General features: G+C 41.5%; 2 long non-coding RNA genes and 1 pseudogene across 3 annotated transcripts in view; 2 read left to right on the top strand and 1 right to left on the bottom strand.

Moving 5' to 3' along the window:
* Positions 1 to 15646, top strand: part of LOC105479061 (uncharacterized) — a 57690-nt gene extending 42044 nt beyond the window's left edge. The window contains exons 2-3 of one of the 2 annotated variants that reach the window (XR_985657.2): positions 9492 to 9650; positions 14186 to 15646. This is a non-coding gene — a long non-coding RNA (uncharacterized lncRNA). Of the gene's footprint in view, positions 1 to 9491; positions 9651 to 10496; positions 10667 to 14185 lie in introns of those variants that run through there. The other variant, XR_011608150.1, reaches the window with a different exon arrangement.
* On the bottom strand, positions 10487 to 16525 carry LOC105479062 (uncharacterized). Its single transcript, XR_985658.3, has 4 exons — positions 16423 to 16525; positions 14509 to 14581; positions 13064 to 13224; positions 10487 to 10568 (listed from the first exon to the last, which is right to left on the bottom strand). It is a non-coding gene; the product is annotated as an uncharacterized lncRNA (long non-coding RNA).
* LOC112426211 (U6 spliceosomal RNA) lies at positions 16491 to 16589 on the top strand (annotated as a pseudogene).
* Positions 16590 to 19483: the final 2894 nt, after the last annotated feature.

Below are 19483 nucleotides of genomic sequence, written 5' to 3'. Positions count from 1 at the left end.
AATATTACCATGATGTTCAACAAGTACATATTTAATGAATAACTGCATTTGTTGAATGCCATGACAGTTGTGGGCTGTAATTAAATGAGTCTCAAAATCTTTTTTTTTTTTTTTTGAGACAGAGTCTCGCTCTTTCCCCCAGGCTGGAGTGCAGTGGCGCGATCTTGGCTCACTGCAAGCTCCACCTCCTGGGTTCATGCCATTCTCCGGCCTCAGCCTCCTGAGTAGCTGGGACTACAGGCGCCTGCCACCGCGCCCCGCTAATTTTTTGTATTTTTAGTAGAGACGGGGTTTCACCGTGGTTTCGATCTCCTGACTTTGTGATCCGCCCTCCTCGGCCTCCCACAGTGCTAGGATTACAGGCGTGAGCCACCGTGCCCGGTCTCAAAATCTTTTGTGTCTGTCTCCTGAACAAACCAAACAAAAAGCAACAGAAGGAATGAAAAACATTGTCATCACCAATTTGCTAATTGTATGCCATGCCAGACCACAGAAGAGAGAATTCCACAGATGTGACCCTGAGCCTCCAAAGTTTACAGTCTGATGACCACCACTACCTGGAATGCAGATACAGATAACAGAGTGAAAGCTCAGTATCAGTTGATGAAGAGACACTGGGTTGTGTCAAGCTCATTTCCTACCAAGGGTAAGGATCTTTCAGGAGACCAAGTGAGCAGGAAAAAATTCATAAACTTGTATTAAAATTCAAGGTGGGGGCTGAAGCCAGAAGGTTCTAAGTCTGTTGGTATTCTCCTTAGTACGTGTCTCTTTGCTTTCTATCAGTTTATCACAGGGTTTTTTTCACCTAACCCCAATTCTGGGGAATTATTTATACATGATATATGCACTGTCATAATAATGACATGTTCTTAAATTGTCAATTTCTGAAACCGCATGTGTGTATCACAAACTAATATGAATGTGTGTGTGTGCATACATGCATATTTATGTGTGTGTGTGACAGGCTTCCTACACTTACACTCCCCTACTTGAAGAGAAGTGGTGCCGGCTCCCCCTGAAATCAGCCAGTGTGGGAGGAGTACTGACACCAAAAACAAAGGAAATGAAATAGGATAACTGTGGTTTGAGGCTCACAGATCAGATGAGAGGCAATGAATGAGAAAGTCAATGAGCTGAAAATGACAAGTACAGGCACCTCCTAGGGATCATGCCTCTAACAAATGACTGTATTGAACATTTGTTTAAACTCCTGTAAAGTACTTTGAAGTTTAACATCCTTTCCCTCCCTCACAATATTAAGTAGTATAGCTTGGAGGTTGAAAGCAGATTCTGGATTCAAATCCAGATTCTGTCAGATTCTGCCACTTACCAGCTAAATGACGTTGGACAAGTCACAATATCCCTAAACCCTTATTTCTTTACTTGTAATGTGGGGAGTACAATCTGCCCCATGAAGCTCTTAAAAGGATAAAGAAAAATAAAATGTGACAGACGTTTTGCATTCAATGTATAGCAAATGACTACTTGATGGTGTTTTATAGGTGACAAAATAGATGCCCAGAGAAGTTAACCTCCTCTCTTGGGTCCCCCCGAGTGTTAACAGCAGTGCAGGGAAGCAGTCAAGCATCCTGTCTCTGGCCCATGGTTCTTTTATCCATGTGGAGCACCAGTCCCACACAGAAATCGTGTTTAGGCTACAAGTGATTTTTCATATATATCTTCTTTAATTTGCATCTGTCTGCCAAATCCACATATTAGCAAGCTCAAAACTCCAATGGAAAGGTGTATATAGGATCTTCTGGAAAATTAGATCTGGGATGATCCCAGGAGACCCAAAGAACTATGTGTGAGAAAAAACACAATACCCTGTCACACCCCCTTCAATTGTGGGCAAGTAGATTATTTACTTTGTGGGTTGATGTAACACAATTTTTAATCCCATGTTGGCTACGCTCCGCCACTTCCCCCACCATTAGTGGGTGTGTGCTCAGGCAGTGTAAACTCAGGAAGGTAATGCAAAACCAGGAAAGTAAATCTGATTCTTATACCTCTCACCCCGCATCAGCCTACTTCTGTCTTTTTACATCATTCTCTTCAGCTTTAAAAAACCAGAGGTAAATGTATTTTCAGTTGTCTTTGGCACAGCCCTATTTTGGAAATCATAGACAGCCAGCTGGACCAGGAGTCAGGAAGCCAGAGGCTTTCATCTGGGTCTGACATTGGTTAACTGTGGGCCTTCAGGAAAGTTAGATCAGTCCTCCAGGCTTTTGTTCCTTTTCTGTAAAAGGAAAAGAAGACTACAGTATTTATGAAGTGCTCACTGTGCGCCATGTGACTTCCATTTTGTTACTTTATTTAATCCGTAAGAGAAAGAACTCTACTAGCTAGGAATATAGATCTGTACCAGGCAAATTTTAAAATGCAGGAGCAGGCCGGGCGCGGTGGTTCACGCCTGTAATCTCAGCACTTTGGGAGGCCGAGGTAGGCGGATCACGAGGTCAGGAAATCAAGACCACCCTGGCTAACACACTGAAACCCCGTCTCTACTAAAAATACAAAAAATTAGCCGGGCGTGGTGGCAGGCGCGTGTAGTCCCAGCTGCTCGGGAGGCTGAGGCAGGAGAATGGCGTGAACCCAGGAGGCAGAGTTTGCAGTGAGCTGAGATCGTGCCACTGTGCACCAGCCTGGGTGACAGAGCGAGACTCTGTCTCGGAAAAACAAAAAAAAATGCAGGAGCAGAGAGGCCAAGTTGCCCAAGGCCACAGAGGTGGCAAAGAGGAAGCTGAGGTGGAATTTGAACCTAGGACCATCTGATTCCAAATTTTTATGCTTAAATGAGTTATCCAGTACAATCTATAATTTTCTTTTCTGTTCTAATATTATGCTGTTATGTGAGCACCATTAATCAATATTTAGTTGGCTTAGTTTATTACAGTGAGTCATTCTTCCATGCCTTGGGTTCTTACTCTATATAGGCAGAAGCTCTGAGTAAAATTACTACATTCCTTATTTAGTCAGCTAATACATTAATTGTACACTCTGATATTGTGAGTAGTAGTTTTATTGCCATTAGTGAAAATTAGTGAGCCACCAGGTGTGGTGGCTTACACCTGTAATCCCAGAACTTTGCAAGGCTGAGACAGGAGGATCACTTGAGCCAAGAGTTCGAGACCATCCTGGGCAACATGGTAAGACCCCATCCCTGCAAAAAAATGTGGTGGTGGACGCTTGTAGTCCCAGCTACTTGGGAGGCTGAGGTGGGAGAATCACTTGAGCCCAGCAGACTGAGGTTGCAGTGAGCCGAGATCCATGCCACTGCACTCTGGCCTGAGTGACAGTGCCAGACCCTGCCTTAAAATATATACACACACACACACACACATACATACATACCTACATACATACATAAAGTAATGCTGCCTTCATCTGATATGCTTCTTCCAATAAGAAAAAAACTTTTCTTGGAAACTCTTCCCCTATCCTTCTTTGGAAACTTTATATAATTGATTTTACCTTCCATTATTTAGATTGTTTATTGACAAACCAAAGTTATTTGATGTGTATGTCTAACCCATATAGAATCAGGGCATAATATGAAGGGTATTTGGTTCCTGAAAGGGTGTTTGCACAAGAATATTGGACATGAGGCTACCAGCTACTCAGCATTGCAGTGGAGATTTGTCCTTTTATTCTCAGGTGCCTCTCAAGTTGGACTCACATAAGAACTAAATATGTCTCAGCTATAAATTGACTACATAATGGCTGGAAGAGGAGTGCATTGGCGTGCACCCCACTCGGTGGAGGAGAGACAGGAATACTTAATATTTTTTCTGTAGTCGACCAGGTATATCATTGAGCCTAGTTCTTCACATTGTAGTTATATTCTCTAAAAGTAAATACGATGCTTATTTTAGTTGCTATTGCATCCTTAGGCTAGTCCAGTGCCTAAGGAGCACATGGTAGGTGCTCAATAAATATGTGTTAAATAAATGAACAGGACAAGACAAACCAATAGGGAAGATAATTAGGAGCACCTGGACCTGGGTTAAATGTCGGTTAGCAATTTCAATCTGCCTAAATCTTGTGATATGAGCTCCTTAAGAGCAATGACTTTTTTACTCATCTATGTATTCCCTAGGATTTAGCCTTCATAATAGGGGCCCGAAAATTTCCATGGGATTAAATCATCTTATAGTAAAGTTATTTTAGAAGATAATATAGTGGAGGGATGAAAGAAAAGTCAAGTGATTTGAAAGTGATAATGATAAGGACGATAACAACAATCACACAATCATACAAGGTAACAGTGGAAGACAAGAGTGCTCTTAGAAAGGAGTGACGCTGTTGCTGGTGAAACTGCATCAGAAGTTGTCCACGTAGGGGTTGTGATTCCTCTTTCTGCTGCTTTCATGAGCGCCAAAAGTAGAGTCAATTTATATTGATACTGTAGAGAAAGTGATTCCCTAACATTCCTCTCACTTTTGCCCTCATCATCCCCTAATAGGCCTAAGTCCAAAATACCATAGCTCTCATTGATCAGTTATTGATTTTTCCCTCTGTTCTCATAGAGAGTCACTTCCTGGGTACATGAGACCTAAGATGAATTCCAGTATCTTCCCTTCCTGGACCCTGTACTGCATCCCTCCTTCTCTCCAATGACCATGTCTCCCCAAAGGGTGGAAGGCATTTTCACTGCACCCAGGACTCCTGTCCCTGCCCCATACTCTCTTAAAGACAGCCATGCTCAGTGATCCAAAGCTGATTTTCTGTTATATACTGTGATGCCATAACCGATTATTTCTTCTATTAAAGAAGATAAAGCTATATGTTTTAATTTTAGTGAAACATCCCCTGTGGTTAAGAGGACATCCTGTTATATAAGAAGCCCAGGAGTGGGAGAACAGAGGATTTAGTGACACTTCATAGATTTCTGGTTGTGGGGTCAACTTAGAGACTGACTCAAAATTGACGTAAATAGGAATAAAGTAATGGCTTTGAGGGGGAATGAGTAAGCTGGTTTAAAGTCTGCAGGGAGCAATATCCTACATAGATGAATAAGACAAACAAGAAATAGTCTTGAATGGAGCAAGAATGTGGGAAACAATTTAGATGGGAAAATGGAGATCAACTAAAGAAATGCAGAGAGTTTTGAAGTCCACATAGAAGACTTTAGAAGATAGTAATAACTAACATTATCCACCCAGCACTCATCTAAGCTCTTTAGATATATCACTTTATGTAATCTTCACAAGTCTATGAGGTAGGTACTAGTATTATCCCCATTTTACAGATTAGGAAACTAAGGCACAAAACGATGGAGTGCCTTACCCAAAGCCACATAGCAACTAAGTGGTGAAGAGAGTTGAAATTTGAAGCATAAGCTCTATTCTATACTAGCATTCATTTGTCACTAACTGTGCTAGACAGTATGCTGAATCTGGCCCTAGGAGTCTTAAAGAGCTATGTGCAAGAGAAAAAATATTTTTTCTACCCCTTCAATTGTCGACATGTAGATTATTTACTCTGTGAATTGATGGAACACAATCTTTAATCCATGGGGGGTTTTTCGTTTTTTTCGAGATGGAGTTTTGCTCTGTTGCCCAGGCTGGAGTGCAGAGGTGCAATCTCAGCTCACTGCAACCTCCGCCTCCCGGGTTCAAGTGATTCTCGTGCCTCAGTTTCCCAAGTAGCTGGAATTACAGGCGGGGGCCACCATGCCCCAATAATTTTTGTATTTTCAGTAGAGACGGGGTTTCGCCATGTTGGCCAGGCTCATCTGGAACTCCTAACCTCAAGATATCCACCTGCCTCAGCCTCCCAAAGTGCTTGGATTACAGGCGTGAGACACTGCGCCCAGCCAACTCTGTTTTTTATACACATTCTTCTCATAAAGTATGTGCATCTATACACTGTAAGTGTGTGTATGTTGTGGTATTTATATAATCAAATACAATTTACCACCATTCTTCAAGATCGCAAGATCCTGCTTCATTCTAATCTCTAGTTTTTAGCATGGTTTCCATTAGCTATTCCTGAGAGGAAATTCACAGTCCTTGCATTTTACAGATGGTGAAAGTGGTTTAGAGGAGGTCAATGGCTTAAGCAAGGTCACAGATCAAGTTTTAGCAACATTTGGCTTAAATCGGGATCAATAACCTCTGACTGTCCAGCCTGATCCTTACAGGGTCTGCCTGTCCTGGGGCCTGGGCCACATTCCAAATTGGGTCATCTGGTGCATGCTGCCTGTCTGAAATTCCCCTTGTGGTTTTGCTCACATCTGGTGTTTTTCACTTCTCTTTCTAAACACGTGCTTTGATCCTATTGCTGCTACAGCAGAAAGATGTCCATGGTTCCAAGGAGCATAGCTAATTTAGTGAGAGGTGAAAGATACTCCTCTCAACAGGACTTCTAAAAATAAACAGTATTATAGCCTCACAATGTCATGCTTGAAGCACTTCCCAGAAAACCCCCAATGTAGTAACTTCTACAGTATCTCTCTACAGCCCCAAAACCTCTAACATGCCTGGACTTCTAGCCCCTCTTCTCAAATCCTCAACAGGTTTGAAGTCTTCCTCATGTTGTTCTTCCTTTTAGTCACTCTTGGAGTAGACTGCAAGGGTGACAAATGGTTAAACGCCTTCCATAAGAGCTCTGTAGTCGTGTTTCTCCATCAGTTCACACACACTAAGCTGGAAGCTACGTATATTTACTTCCATAAAACCTTATCTACAAGCTTTCCTGTTTTATTTGTTTTAGCAAACTTTGTTCCTCATTCTGCCCCTATTTTATTTTAGTAAGTCTGTTTCTTAATTATAAAAGCATTTTCTTCTTACCTTAAAATTTTTAGGTAAATAGAGAAGAATAAAAAAAAAAAAAACACAATCCCAGCACTTTACCATAGCCATTATTCATTTTTTGTTTTGTTTTCTTCCAGTTTTATTTTCCCTGTATGTGTGTATGTCTTTTTGTTTGTCTATTTGCTCAGTCTTTTTTTACATAGAATCATAATTTACATGCAATTTTTGTGTCCCCTTCTTTCACTATTTAATAGTATAAATGTTTCCCATGTTGCTATGTAATCTTGCAGATAAAAAATTAGGAATGAAAAGAGATACAGATTTTGACAAAGTAAATGGGGAAAGGGCTTCAATGACCTCCCATGAAGCAACAGACTGTGAATATCATTTGTGGGACCCAATTCTTCTCTGAGTTGCTGGGATTTGGAATTAAGATAAAGAAGACATAAGTGAGTAGAAAGAGGCAAAACAGCCCAATGTTTTTGGAGACGAAAGATTAATATGAAGTCACAAATGGCTAAATTCAAGATTCAAGATAACTAACCTGCCCTAGTAAGTAAGTCAGAGTCAAGGCTACCTAAACAGTCCCAGAAAAGAACAACTTATCACAGATATGGCCAGAAGGAGGGATGTTTGGGAAACACTCCTCCTGGGGAAAGAACATCTTCCCAGGGGCTGTGGAAAATGATAATAAGTTACATTGTCCACTCCCATTTCTAGAGGGGTTTCAGAGAAGAAATGAAGAGGCAAGGCATTCTTCCTGTAGGAAGGGATTGTTGGGCTTTGTGGCTATGTCTTCTAATCTCTCTCGGTCCCTTTATCCTTTTCAGTTGCCCCATTGGACCCCACCCCAAACTAAGAAATGTTACCCCAAATGGGTTAAGTTGTCCTTACCTAGCCAACATTCTTCAATCAAACTTTTCCCTCTCTTGCCTTTCTTTGCTGACCTTCCCAAAACCAAGACATCGAGCTAGCTCCCCTGTGCCATCTCATCTCTGCACATCCACCCCTACCACACAGGGAGGCCAGTGCTGAGCAGCATCTGCATGCCTGCTTAGCAGCAACAGTGAAGCCCGATGATGAGTAGAGAGAGGTACAGAGGTCTGTCCAGGTTTACTCCTTTGGAGCTGCTCTCCCTATTCCAGGAAAACCCACTGAACTGTTATTTGTGTCAGGCACTCTCATCCTCACAACAGTGCTGGAAGATTGGTATAGCTATTCTCCAATTACAGATGAGGAAACTAAGCTCTGGGGATCTGTCTGTGTCAGAGGTCCCCAAACCCCGGGGCATGGACAGGCACCAGTCTGTGGCCTGTTAAGAATAGGCTGCATACCCCCTTGAACCCCGCCTCCTGGGCAGATCAGTGGAAACATTAGATTCTCATAGGAGCGCAAACCCTATTGTGAACTGCACATGCTAGAGTTCTATGATGCATGCTCCTTATGAGAATCTAATGCCTGATGATCTGCAGTGGAACAGTTTCATCCTGAAACCATCCCCACTGCTGCCCCCTGGTGGAAAAAACTGTCTTCCACAAAACATATCCCTGGTACCAAAAAGGTTGGGGACCGCTGGTCTATGTAATGCATAATATTGTAGAGAGGTAAGAAAACTGAGAAAATACCCAAAGGTGCAGAGAAAAGTACAAAGCAAAATTACTCAGCATCAATTATCCCCAAAGTAGTATTGATAACTTTTAAAATATATTGCCTTTCATTGTTTCTATGTGTTCATCTATGTGTATGTGTATGTGTATGTGTGTATGTAAGATGATAACCTGTAATACATGAGTTTATTTTGCTTTACAAGATCAGGATTCTGTTATTTCTATGAGCTTGCTAGTACTTCCATAACAAGGTACCACAATTGAGTGGCTTAAATAACAGCAATTTGCTGTCTCACAGGTCTGGAGGCTAGAAGTCTGAGATCAAGGGGTTGGCACGTGGGTTCTTTGTGAGGACTGTGAGAAAGAATATGTCCCAGGCCTCTCTCCTGCCTTCTGCTGTTTTGCTGGAAGTCTTTGGTATTTCTTGGCTTCTGCTGCATCACCCCAATCTCTGCTTTCCGCTGCATCACCCCATCTCTGCCTTCCTCTCCACATGGCATGTATCCTTGGTGCGTGTCCACCTCTCCACGTGGCAGTATCCTCCATGCGTGCCCGCCTCTCCACGTGGCAGTATCCTCCGTGCGTGCCCGCCTCTCCACGTGGCAGTATCCTCGGTGCGTGTCCACCTCTCCACATGGCAGTATCCTCGGTGCGTGTCCGCCTCTCCATATGGCAGTATCCTTGGTACATGTCTGCCTCTCCACATGGCATTCTTTTTATAAGGAAATAGTCATTTTGAATTAAGGGTTCCTCCTACTTCATTATGACCTCATCTTAACTTGATTGATTACATCTACAACCTTATCTCCAAATAAGGTCACCTTCTGAGGTAACGGGGGTTAGGACTCCAACATATCAATTTTGGGAGGACACAATTCAACCCATAACAACTATTTGTACAATATTGTCTCTTATTTTTTTTCTACTTACCATTCTATGTGGACATTTTTGTCAGGGGAAAGGACTGGCACATGCAAATGTGGGCAGGGAGAGAAGGCCCGAGGGGAGTAGCACAGTGGGGAGCAACCCACAGCCTTGGGGAAGGCACGGCAGGAGAAGAGCATGGAGAAGGAGGCAGAGGAGCTGTCAGAGCATTGACCATCACCGTGGTTTTCCTCCTTCACAGGCTTCCTGAGGGATCCTCAGAAACATGTGTTAGAAAAGAAAAGCTTCCAGGTCTGTCCAGTCTCCTCCATGACCACAGTTTCCCACCCACGTACCATTATCTGGCTTGGAATGGATCCTGGAAGGACTCAAGAGAAACCATAGAAACAGACAACAGGAAGTAAGTGTGAGGGAAGCTTTGGACGGTGAAAGTATTAGATTTGTCAACTGGGAAGCGGTATAGTAATTAAGCCCTACATAGAGTCAAACAAATGTTTCAAATCCTACCTCTGACACTCATTTTAAAAATATTTTATTTTTTATATTAGTTTTAGATTCACAGCAAAATTGAGCAGAAAGAATAGAAATTTCTCATATACTCCCTGTCCCCATCCATGCCCAGGCCCTCTCCATTATCAACATCCCCACACAGAGTGGTACATTTGTTACAGCTGATGAACCTACATCAACATATCATCATCATCCAAGTCCATAGTGTACATTAGGGTTCACTCTTGGTGTCGTACACTCTGTGGGCTTGGACAAATGTATGACACATATCCACTATTATATATCATACAGAGTATTTTCATTCCTTAAATATCCTCTGCACTCTGCCTATTCATCTCTCCCTTCTTCCAACCCCCAGCAACTATTGACCTTTCTACTGTCTCTATATTTCTGCCATTTCCAGAATGTCACATAGTTGGAATCATACAGTATGAAGGCTTTTCAGATTGGCTTCTTTAACTTAGTAATATGCAGTTAAGGTTCCTCTACATCTTTTCATGTCGTGAGAGCTACACTTATTTTTCTGTGAGATTTTGGGCATATTGGTCAGTCTCTATAAGCTTTCATTTCTTCATCTGATAGTAGTACCTATGCATAGGGTTGTTGTAAGAATAAAAATGAGGTGATATATGTAAAGTACTTACTGTAGCACCCAACAGGAAGAAGTACTTACTGTAGCGCCTGGCACTTTGTTCACTCATTTATTCAACCAATATTTGTCATCTGCTGCTTTAAGGTCTGTGTTGAATGCTAAGGATACAGTGTTAAACAAAACTGACAAGGTTCCTGTCCTCATGGAAATTACACTCTGGAGAGAAAGGTAGAGATTTAAGCAAATAAATACATAATTAGTCTTCCATTTTAAGCCATATGATAATTTGATAAAAAACTATTTCTAAAATAGAAAAAAACAGGGAAACAGATTTAATTTGGAGGGATGGGGAGGGGATGCACTTAGGGAGAGCCACTCTGAGGAAGCAATATGAAGCTGAGACCTGAAAGTTAATATGGAAATAGCCAGATGAAGCACTTTGGGGGTGGGGGGAAGTGGGGGAGAGTGTCCCAGGTAGAGAGAGTAGGTCCTAAGGTAATAAAGAACTCGTTGGCCCATTAGAGGAACTGAAACATCAGTGTAACTGGAGTGAAATGAACAAGGGGGAACAGGGTGCATATGAGATTGGAGACATAGGCAGATCCCAGATCTTGCAGGGAGTCATGGGATCTCATTGGATGCCTATTCTTAAGAGAATGAGGGGGACAGAAGAGCCAAAGGAAGAATAACAAGGGAGGAAGGAAAACCAAAAGAGAGGAAAAACACAGAATAAGGGGGCTAGAGGGTGGGTGGGTGAGAGAGACAGAGAGAAGAGAGACAGAGCAACAGAGAAAGAGACACAGTGAGACATTTTGAAAGTCAAAAACAGAGAGGTTGAGGAGGATGAGGGCTAAGCAGGACCGAAATTTGGCAAGTAAGAAGTCCTTTGAGACCTCTGAGACAGTAGGTTCAGTGCAATGGTCAAAGTGAAAGCTAGATTACAAGGAGTTAAGAAGTAGTATGTGGTGAGGAAGTAAAGGAAGAGAAGGAAGTTAGCATGTATTTTTTTAGAAGTATTATGATGAAGAAAAAGAGAAAGTTTGGGTGATAGTTTAAGTGAGAATTTCTTCTTTATTTTTATTTTAGATTGAAACTTTTTGAAGGATCTAGTAGGTAAAGATTGAAGGTAGGAAGAGAAAGGAGAACTGATTCTGCCTTCAGGAGGCCTCATTCCTGTAGTTATTTTGCCTGCAATCAGAAAGTAACAAACTCTGGGCATCATGATCGGGCCAGAGACCTAAAGAATATGCAATTTCTCTCTCTCTCTCTCTCTCTCTCTCTCTCTCTTTCTTTTTTTGAGACGGAGTCTCGCTCTGTCGCCGGAGTGCAGTGGTGGGATCTCGGCTCACTGCAAGCTCCGCCTCCCGGGTTCACGCCATTCTCCTGCCTCAGCCTCCCGAGTAGCTGGGACTACAGGCGCCCGCCACCACGCCCAGCTAATTTTTTGTATTTTTAGTAGAGACGGGGTTTTACCGTGGTCTCGATCTCCTGACCTTGTGATCCGCCCACCTCGGCCTCCCAAAGTGCTGGGATTACAGGCGTGAGCCACCACGCCCGGCCACAATGTGCAATTTCAATCATAGATATGGTTAATTAAAAGACTGTACAACGTACGCCCATGGTTTTTAAAATTAAAACTATAAATCAAAATAGTAACATTTTTAATTTCTGTATTTTAAAACAACTGGCATTTAAAGAATTTAAAGAAATTCATATTAGACATAATTAAGAATGCATTCTGCTTACACTCAATTGCTGTTACTAGCTCCCTTAATATAATCCTGGTTTCATTTTTGCATTTGAAAGAACCCTTTCTTTGTACTTATCCTGGACTATTTATTTGGGCCAAAACCCTCTTAGGGTAGCCCCAGATTTCAGGTCAGTTTGGCATTAATGGCTCTTTCAAAGGAATTTAAGTTTTAATTTCCCAGTTGCTCATAGCTTTTCTTCTGCCTCAAGAAGATTGAAAAGACATTGACCCTGCTGGGCTGATGGACTCATGGAACAAGCAAGTTTCATTTTGCCTGCCCAGTTTCCTTATCAGCTAGGAATGATGCGCATTTTCCATCTCACCTCCTCCCTTTTTCATACAGCAAAGGAAAAATGCTTACTGAGTTTTATTTAGTTTTTTTAAACATCAAAGTTAAATATGCACATAGTTTAAAGAATCAAATACTTCTAAATTACTAATTACAAGAAATAGCATTCCCCCACTCCACCCCTTCATTTCCCACTCCTCAGAGGAAATCACTTTCAATGCTTTCACTAAATCTTTTTTTAGGGGGAGGAGAGAAATCATTGTATCTTTAAATAGCTACTTCTTAGTTTTCTCTATTGACTTTCCACTGTGGAAGATGGGGATTCAGTTTTCGCCTCTTCCTATACTGCATGGGCTTATATTTCTATGTCATTATTAAACTGACACTCAGTGTTTATATTACTATGATCAAATAAATACTATTCACACCTGTGTTGTGTAATAAATTATGATCACTTTCTTCAAAACGGTTTTGCTTTCTCTGGGGTTAATAATGGTCTCATTTTTCATCTGCCTAGTTTTTCTGTGCATATGTCACTAATTTAATCCATACTCCTCTCTAGCTGTTTAAGTCTCCTCTCATTATGTCCGAACAAACTTGGTATTCCATCAATTTTATCTGGAAGCGAGCTCTTCCAGACCTACCGATCTGCTCCTCTCTGAGCTGACTGACCTCTAGGCCTGCTGTACATCTGTCATCTTGGGACTTCCCTTCACCCACATCCTGGGGACTCTCTTCACCTCTGTGTTGAGTGCTCTGGTTCCTGAATTCCACCTCTTCCTCTTTCTTGACTCACAGCACTGTTTTGGTGGAGCACATTCTTCAGTAGTTTCCTAAGAGAGAGTGCAGGGAAGATATAACATTTGCCATCAGTGCCCTGCCCGAATTCTCTTGGCACTTAACATCCAGGCCTTCAAAATTGCCAGCATGTATGTCTCTTTGCCTGAGGGCTTAGAAAAAGCTACTGAAAGTTTGCTCAGGAAGTGTTGGGGAATTAACCCCCTTTTCCCTGGGAGAGCCCCTTAACCAACGACTGATGAGAGTTAGTAGATAAATATCCCAGCTTGCTCAACCATGAGGGGGTTTAACCCTGAAGCATGCTTTCAACACAGGCCTCCCAGACTTCCCCGATGGAGTCAAGTTCCACTTGTCCACAGTAACTTGCTAGATATATTAACTTCCGTAGGATCCTTTTCTCATTACTTTACTCCCCTACAGATGTTTCCTGGGGTCATCTCCCAAATAAATTAATTTTGCTCTTATATTTTTTATTTTCCATCTGTTATCTTTCTGCTTTCCTCTCTACTTTCCAAACCTAGTAAGCTTTTTTATATTTTTGCTATCGTATTTGAATTTCTAAGTTTTTTTTTTGTTGTTGTTCTCTAAATGTTCCTTTTAAAAAATAGCATTCTGGGCCGGGCGCGGTGGCTCACGCCTGTAATCCCAGCACTTTGGGAGGCCGAGGCGGGCGGATCACAAGGTCAGGAGATCGAGACCACAGTGAAACCCCGTCTCTACTAAAAATACAAAAAATTAGCCGGGCGCGGTGGCGGGCGCCTGTAGTCCCAGCTACTTGGGAGGCTGAGGCAGGAGAATGGCGTGAACCCGGGAGGCGGAGCTTGCAGTGTGCCGAGATTGCGTCTCTGCCCTCCAGTCTGGGCGACAGAGCGAGATTCCGCCTCAAAAAAAAAAAAAAAAAAAAAATAGCATTCTGTTCTTATTTCATATATGCACTAGTTCTCTTATTTCTCGGGAGATATTATTAATACTTCTTGTTTTCTTTTTCTTTCACAGATGCTGTCATTTCTGCGTTATCTTTAGAGCATTTCTCTCCAGTGTGTCAGAGTTTCGGAGAAGGCTTTCCTAATATTCAGGCTGGATGTCAGGGTTCCCTAAGTAAGAGAAGACGGCAGAAGGCAATGTGTATAATCTCCTGTTTTTTCCCAGCGTGTTGTCCTTTCACACAATAGTGCCTTGTCCCTTCTCTGTCTTACTCTCCCACCAGAAAAATCTCCATTCTTGGACATTGTGGGGAAGGGGCAATCCATCTAACAGCAAGAGGAAGAGGGGGCCTGGGGCTTTCATTGTTTCCTGAACTGATTTTCAATTCAACTTACTGTTTTTAGCCACAACTTCATCCTTGTTTCCAAAAGTACCTGGTGCCACCAATTGCTGAGCATTTGGAGGATTCTGAAATGTAAAGTGAGTTGCTTTACCCTTTTCTCATCTTCAGGCTTAGGATTCAGCTTTCTCAGGTCTCTTGATGCAGTTACCATTCATTCATCTATGTTCTAGCTTTTATTTGTTTATTTGTTTATATTTTATTTTATTTTATTTTTGAGACACAGTCTCACTCTGTCACCCAGGCTGGAGTACAGTGGCGCAGTCTCGGCTAACTGCAACCCCTACCCCCGACCTTCCCAGTTCAAGTGATTCTCCTGCCTCAGCCTCCCAAGTAGATGAGACTACAGGCACCCGCCACCATACCCGGCTAATTTTTGTATTTTTAGTAGAGATGGGTTTTTACCATGTTGGCCAGGCTGGTCTTGAACTCCTGACCTCAAATGATCCACCTGCCTCAGCCTCCCAAAGTGCTGGGATTACAGGCGTGAGCCACTGTGCCTGGCCTTATGTTCCAGCTTTTAAAATTATCTTTCTTACTCTTGTCCTTTTTATAGTCTTTTGTCCTTGTAGGTTTCTCCTTTAAAAAAAGTTTACCAAAATTCTTACTTGCTTACATACACATAAAGAAACTCTGGAAACACGCATAAGAAAGTATAACAGTCCTTATTTCTGGACCGGGAGAAAGTGGGAACTGAGCTGATGGGAGACATAGATGAGGGAAACGTTTCAGGCTGTGCCTCTTTGTATTTTTCTGGTTTTAAAACCATGTGAATGTATCACTTAATCAAAACATTAAATTTTGGTTGAGTTCTAGGAGGGAGTGGAGCATGTGTTTAATCTGCTGTCTTTAACCAGAAGTCTCAGTGTTGTTTTTCTAAATTAGCAGCTTCAACGTTGAAACCATGAGAAGCTACCCAGCCAAAAGCCATTCCAAACAAATCTAGAGCCATAAGCAAAAATATAGACAAATTTGGCTTTGTGAAAATTAAAGATTTATGCAAAGCAAAAACCAAAAATCAAATCAAAGTTTAAAAGGTCAGAAAACCAAAAACAAATTGGGAAAAAAATTTGCAACAAGTATGACAATTTACTTCATTAAAGTAAATTTACATAATTTACTTTAAAATATGGAATTTTGACCAGGTGTGGTGGCTTACACTTGTAATCCTAGCACTTTAAAAGGCTGAGGCAGGGCTGGGTGCTGTGGCTCATGCCTGTAATCCCAGCACTTTGGGGGAGCTGAGGCAGGCAGATCACTTGAGGTCAGGAGTTCAAGACCAGTCTGGCCAACATGGTGAAACCCTGTCTCTATGAAAAATACAAAACAATTAGCCAGAAGTGGTAACACGTGCCTGTAATCCCAGCTACTCGGGAGACTGAGGCAGGAGAATTGCTTGAGCCTGGAAGACGGAGGTTGCAGTGATTTGAGATCACGCCACTGCACTCCAGCCCAGGCGACAGAGTGAGACTTCGTCTCAAAAAAAAAGGCTGAGGCAGGAGGATGCCAGACTGCAACTCCAGTCTGGGTGACAAAGCAAGAACCTACTTCAGAAAAAAAAAAAAAAAGATGAAGTTTTTACAAAGTAGTTAAACACAGATAAAAATCCAATAGAAAACAACAGGCAAAGGACATGAATAGACTACACAGGTGAATACATACAAATGGCTTTTAAATACATGAAAAATGTTCAACCTCACTCATAAATTAAAGAATGAAAATCAGAACAATGAGAAAATCAGTTTTTACCTATTAGAACAGCAAAATTATAAAATCTGATAATATACATTGGTGAGGTAAAGATTAGGTGAGACGAGGAGTCTAAAATATTTTTAGCAGGATTAAAACTTGTTACTAAATTTGCAGTGCATTTTGGTGCTATCTATCAAAGTTTTAAAGTTACATTTACCTTTTGACGCTGCAACTTCACTATCAGTCAGGTATCTGCTTGCACTGGACATTAAGACATATTTACTTGCTCACTTCAGCTACACATATGCTAAAATTGGAAGGATACAGAGAAGATTGTCATGGCCCCTGCACAAGGATGACATGCATGAAGCATTCCATATATTTTTTAAAATACATATTTACAACGATATTCATTGCAGTATTATTTGTAGCCACAAAAACTGTAAGCAATCCAACTGCTTATAGGAGGAAACTGGCTACATAAATTATAGTATATTCATTCAGAGGGATACTAAGCAGCCAATAAAAAGAATAAGGCAGGTCAGGCACAGTCACTCACACTTGTAATCCCAGCACTTTGGGAGACCGAGATGGGAGGATCAATTGAGGCCAGGAGTTTGAGACCAGCCTGGGCAACATGGCAAGGCCTGACTCTACAAAAAATAAAAAATTAGTGGGGAGTGGTGGCACGTACCTGTTGTCCCAGCTACTTGGGAGACTGAAGCAGGAGGATCCTCTGAGCTCAGGAGTTAGAGGTTGCAGTGAGCTACCATCATACCACAGCACTCCAGCCTGGGAGGCAGAGCAAGACCCTGCCTCTAAAAATAAAAATAATAAAAAGAATGAGGCAGCTTTATATTTATGGAATTATCTCTAACATGTAGTCTTAAGGTTACAAGCAAAGTATGGAACAGTGTATATGCAGTGATCCTATTTGAGTGATTTTTAGTAACTTTTCTTCAATACATAGATGTGCTTGTGTACATACAAGATATCTCTGGAGGAATACATAAGAAACAAATCGTTATGACTGCCTCTAGAGAAGAAACTGGGAAAATAAGGGATCAACAAAGGGAAGGGAGGAGAGTTTTTTTCCCTTAAAAACGTATGTGTGTGTGTATATATATAATCTCCAAGTGCATGATTTAAAAAAAATAACAGGTGCATTAGTAAACGTTTTTGGTCACAAGCAATAGAAACAATCTGTAGTTAATCTAAGCAGTAAATGAATTTATTTAAAAATATTAGGTAGTTCACAGGCTCTCCAGGAGGACTAGAAACCCAGGTTTAGAGGCTACATAGCCAGAAGCAACACCTAAAATTGTACCGCAGAACAATATCATGAAGTCATCAATGCCCCCACTGCATGGAAACCACTGCTCAGTGAATGCCCCAAGCCTGGATGCTGGTCCCTGCTGCTAGAACCACCAGAACAACCACCGCTGTAGCATCTGGAAAATGAATGTTGTTATTACAACTAATGCCACTTCCTGCTGCAGAACAGATTCAGCAGTCTTTGCTATTTGAGGTCACTAGCTCCTGAGTCAAAAAGCAATGCAGATCCTTATGCCTATGCATACCTGTAAGGGAAGCTGGAAAATAAGTATCTGACATTTTCCGCTTCTCAAGTAAAAGGTTGTCCTCTGTATCCCATCAGGGCCTATAAAGTGATGAATGCTTCAAATATAGAGCATTTAGATAACAGAGGTGGAGAGAGAGAGAGAGAGAGAGAGGAAAATAAGGAAGGAAGAAGGAGTTTCACATCAGTTTTCACTTTGCTTTGGGGGAAAGTATCCTGGCTGCCACAGGACATACTCACTTTCCTGTGTCTTTTTCATGTCCTGTTGTTAAGAATCACAGGACTTCAGAGTAGAAAGTTCCCAATAGAGGATTTAGTTCAAAAGTATTGTTTTCTAGTCGAGAAAACCAAACTCGGGTAAAGTTTGGGAAAACTCAGGTTGCCCAAGATTACTCAATAAGAGTTTCTGATTATGTGATTAGGGTCTCCCAGTCCAGGGCCCTATCCTCCATAGAATGTTCGGGTATTATTAGTACTTCAGCCAAGGCTCTAATGCAGTATCAAGATGCAGATTTGCTTCTGGTAGGGCCTCTTGAAGAAACTGGTGCTACTTATTACAAATATTATTAAACATTTGTATAGGACTTTAATATTTATTTTTTAAAATTTTTATTTTTAAATAGTAAAATAGTTTATTTTTTAAAAAACAACAAAAATACAGGAGAATTTAAAGTAAATGGTAAAATTCATACCTTCATCTTGCTTTCCTATTCCCTAGGAATAATCACCGTTGAAGGTATGCTGAGTATCTTTCAGTTCTTTTTCTATGTGTATGCACATACATCTGTATGTATTTATAGACATATGCATACCACATATATAATCTTTCATATCTTGCTTTCCCACTCTACATGCATTATGGACATAACTGATACTTGAAGTGGATTCATGCCAGTAAGTTATTGCTAGGTTGGGAAGCACCACATGGAGACACGGTGCCTGAGGAGAGGATGTCACAAACCATGAAAGGCTTGGTGGTAAGGTGATATTTTTGGTCCAGTGAGCTTCATGGTGTCACTTGAAGTATACATTGCCTCAGGAAGAAAACATGGGTTGCTTCAAAGCATGAAGGAACCTCCAGAATCATCTAGCTCAACCTCGTTTGTAGGTCAGGAACTATTTTTCTGGGAGTGGGGGTGATTAGGGACCTTGCCCAAGATCACCCAACCAGGACAGTGACAGAGTTGGGACTTCTTTCTTTCTCCAAGACCCTGGCTCGTTGCATTGTGTTGCATTGCTTTCTGCAAGTTTCAGAGGAGCGGGAGGGCAATTGTTAGTTTGAAAATACACATATGCTCAGATTACATCTGATTTCTCAGACTGTAGTGCTGGGACTCCCAGCCTGACTTTGTGTCCATGAGTTCTTCCATGAAGTTTCACATTTAGCTTTTCTTTTGCCCACTATATGCCTTATTGACTACCATTAACCATCTCCTTGGGGACTATGAATCTTGTATTTTTCAGTCTTTTTATGGCAATTTGCACTCTTTACTAACACAGCTTTATTATTTGTTCAGGTCTTGGGAGAATATTGAATAAGACATAATATTATATCAGATGGATGACAAAAGGAGAGGAAAAACAAGAAAGACAATCAAGTTTACATAGATGCCAAATTCATTTAATCAGGGAAGAGTCATTTAGTGCTAGGTAATGAGGGAGGGGTGGAATACACATTAGAAAAAGACACAGCTTCTGC

The sequence above is a fragment of the Macaca nemestrina genome, chromosome 1 (assembly GCF_043159975.1).
Source record: "Macaca nemestrina isolate mMacNem1 chromosome 1, mMacNem.hap1, whole genome shotgun sequence".
Lineage (NCBI taxonomy): Eukaryota > Metazoa > Chordata > Mammalia > Primates > Cercopithecidae > Macaca > Macaca nemestrina.
The sequence above is the reverse complement of the archived record's forward strand: the minus strand, read 5'-3'. Positions and strand labels throughout refer to the sequence as shown.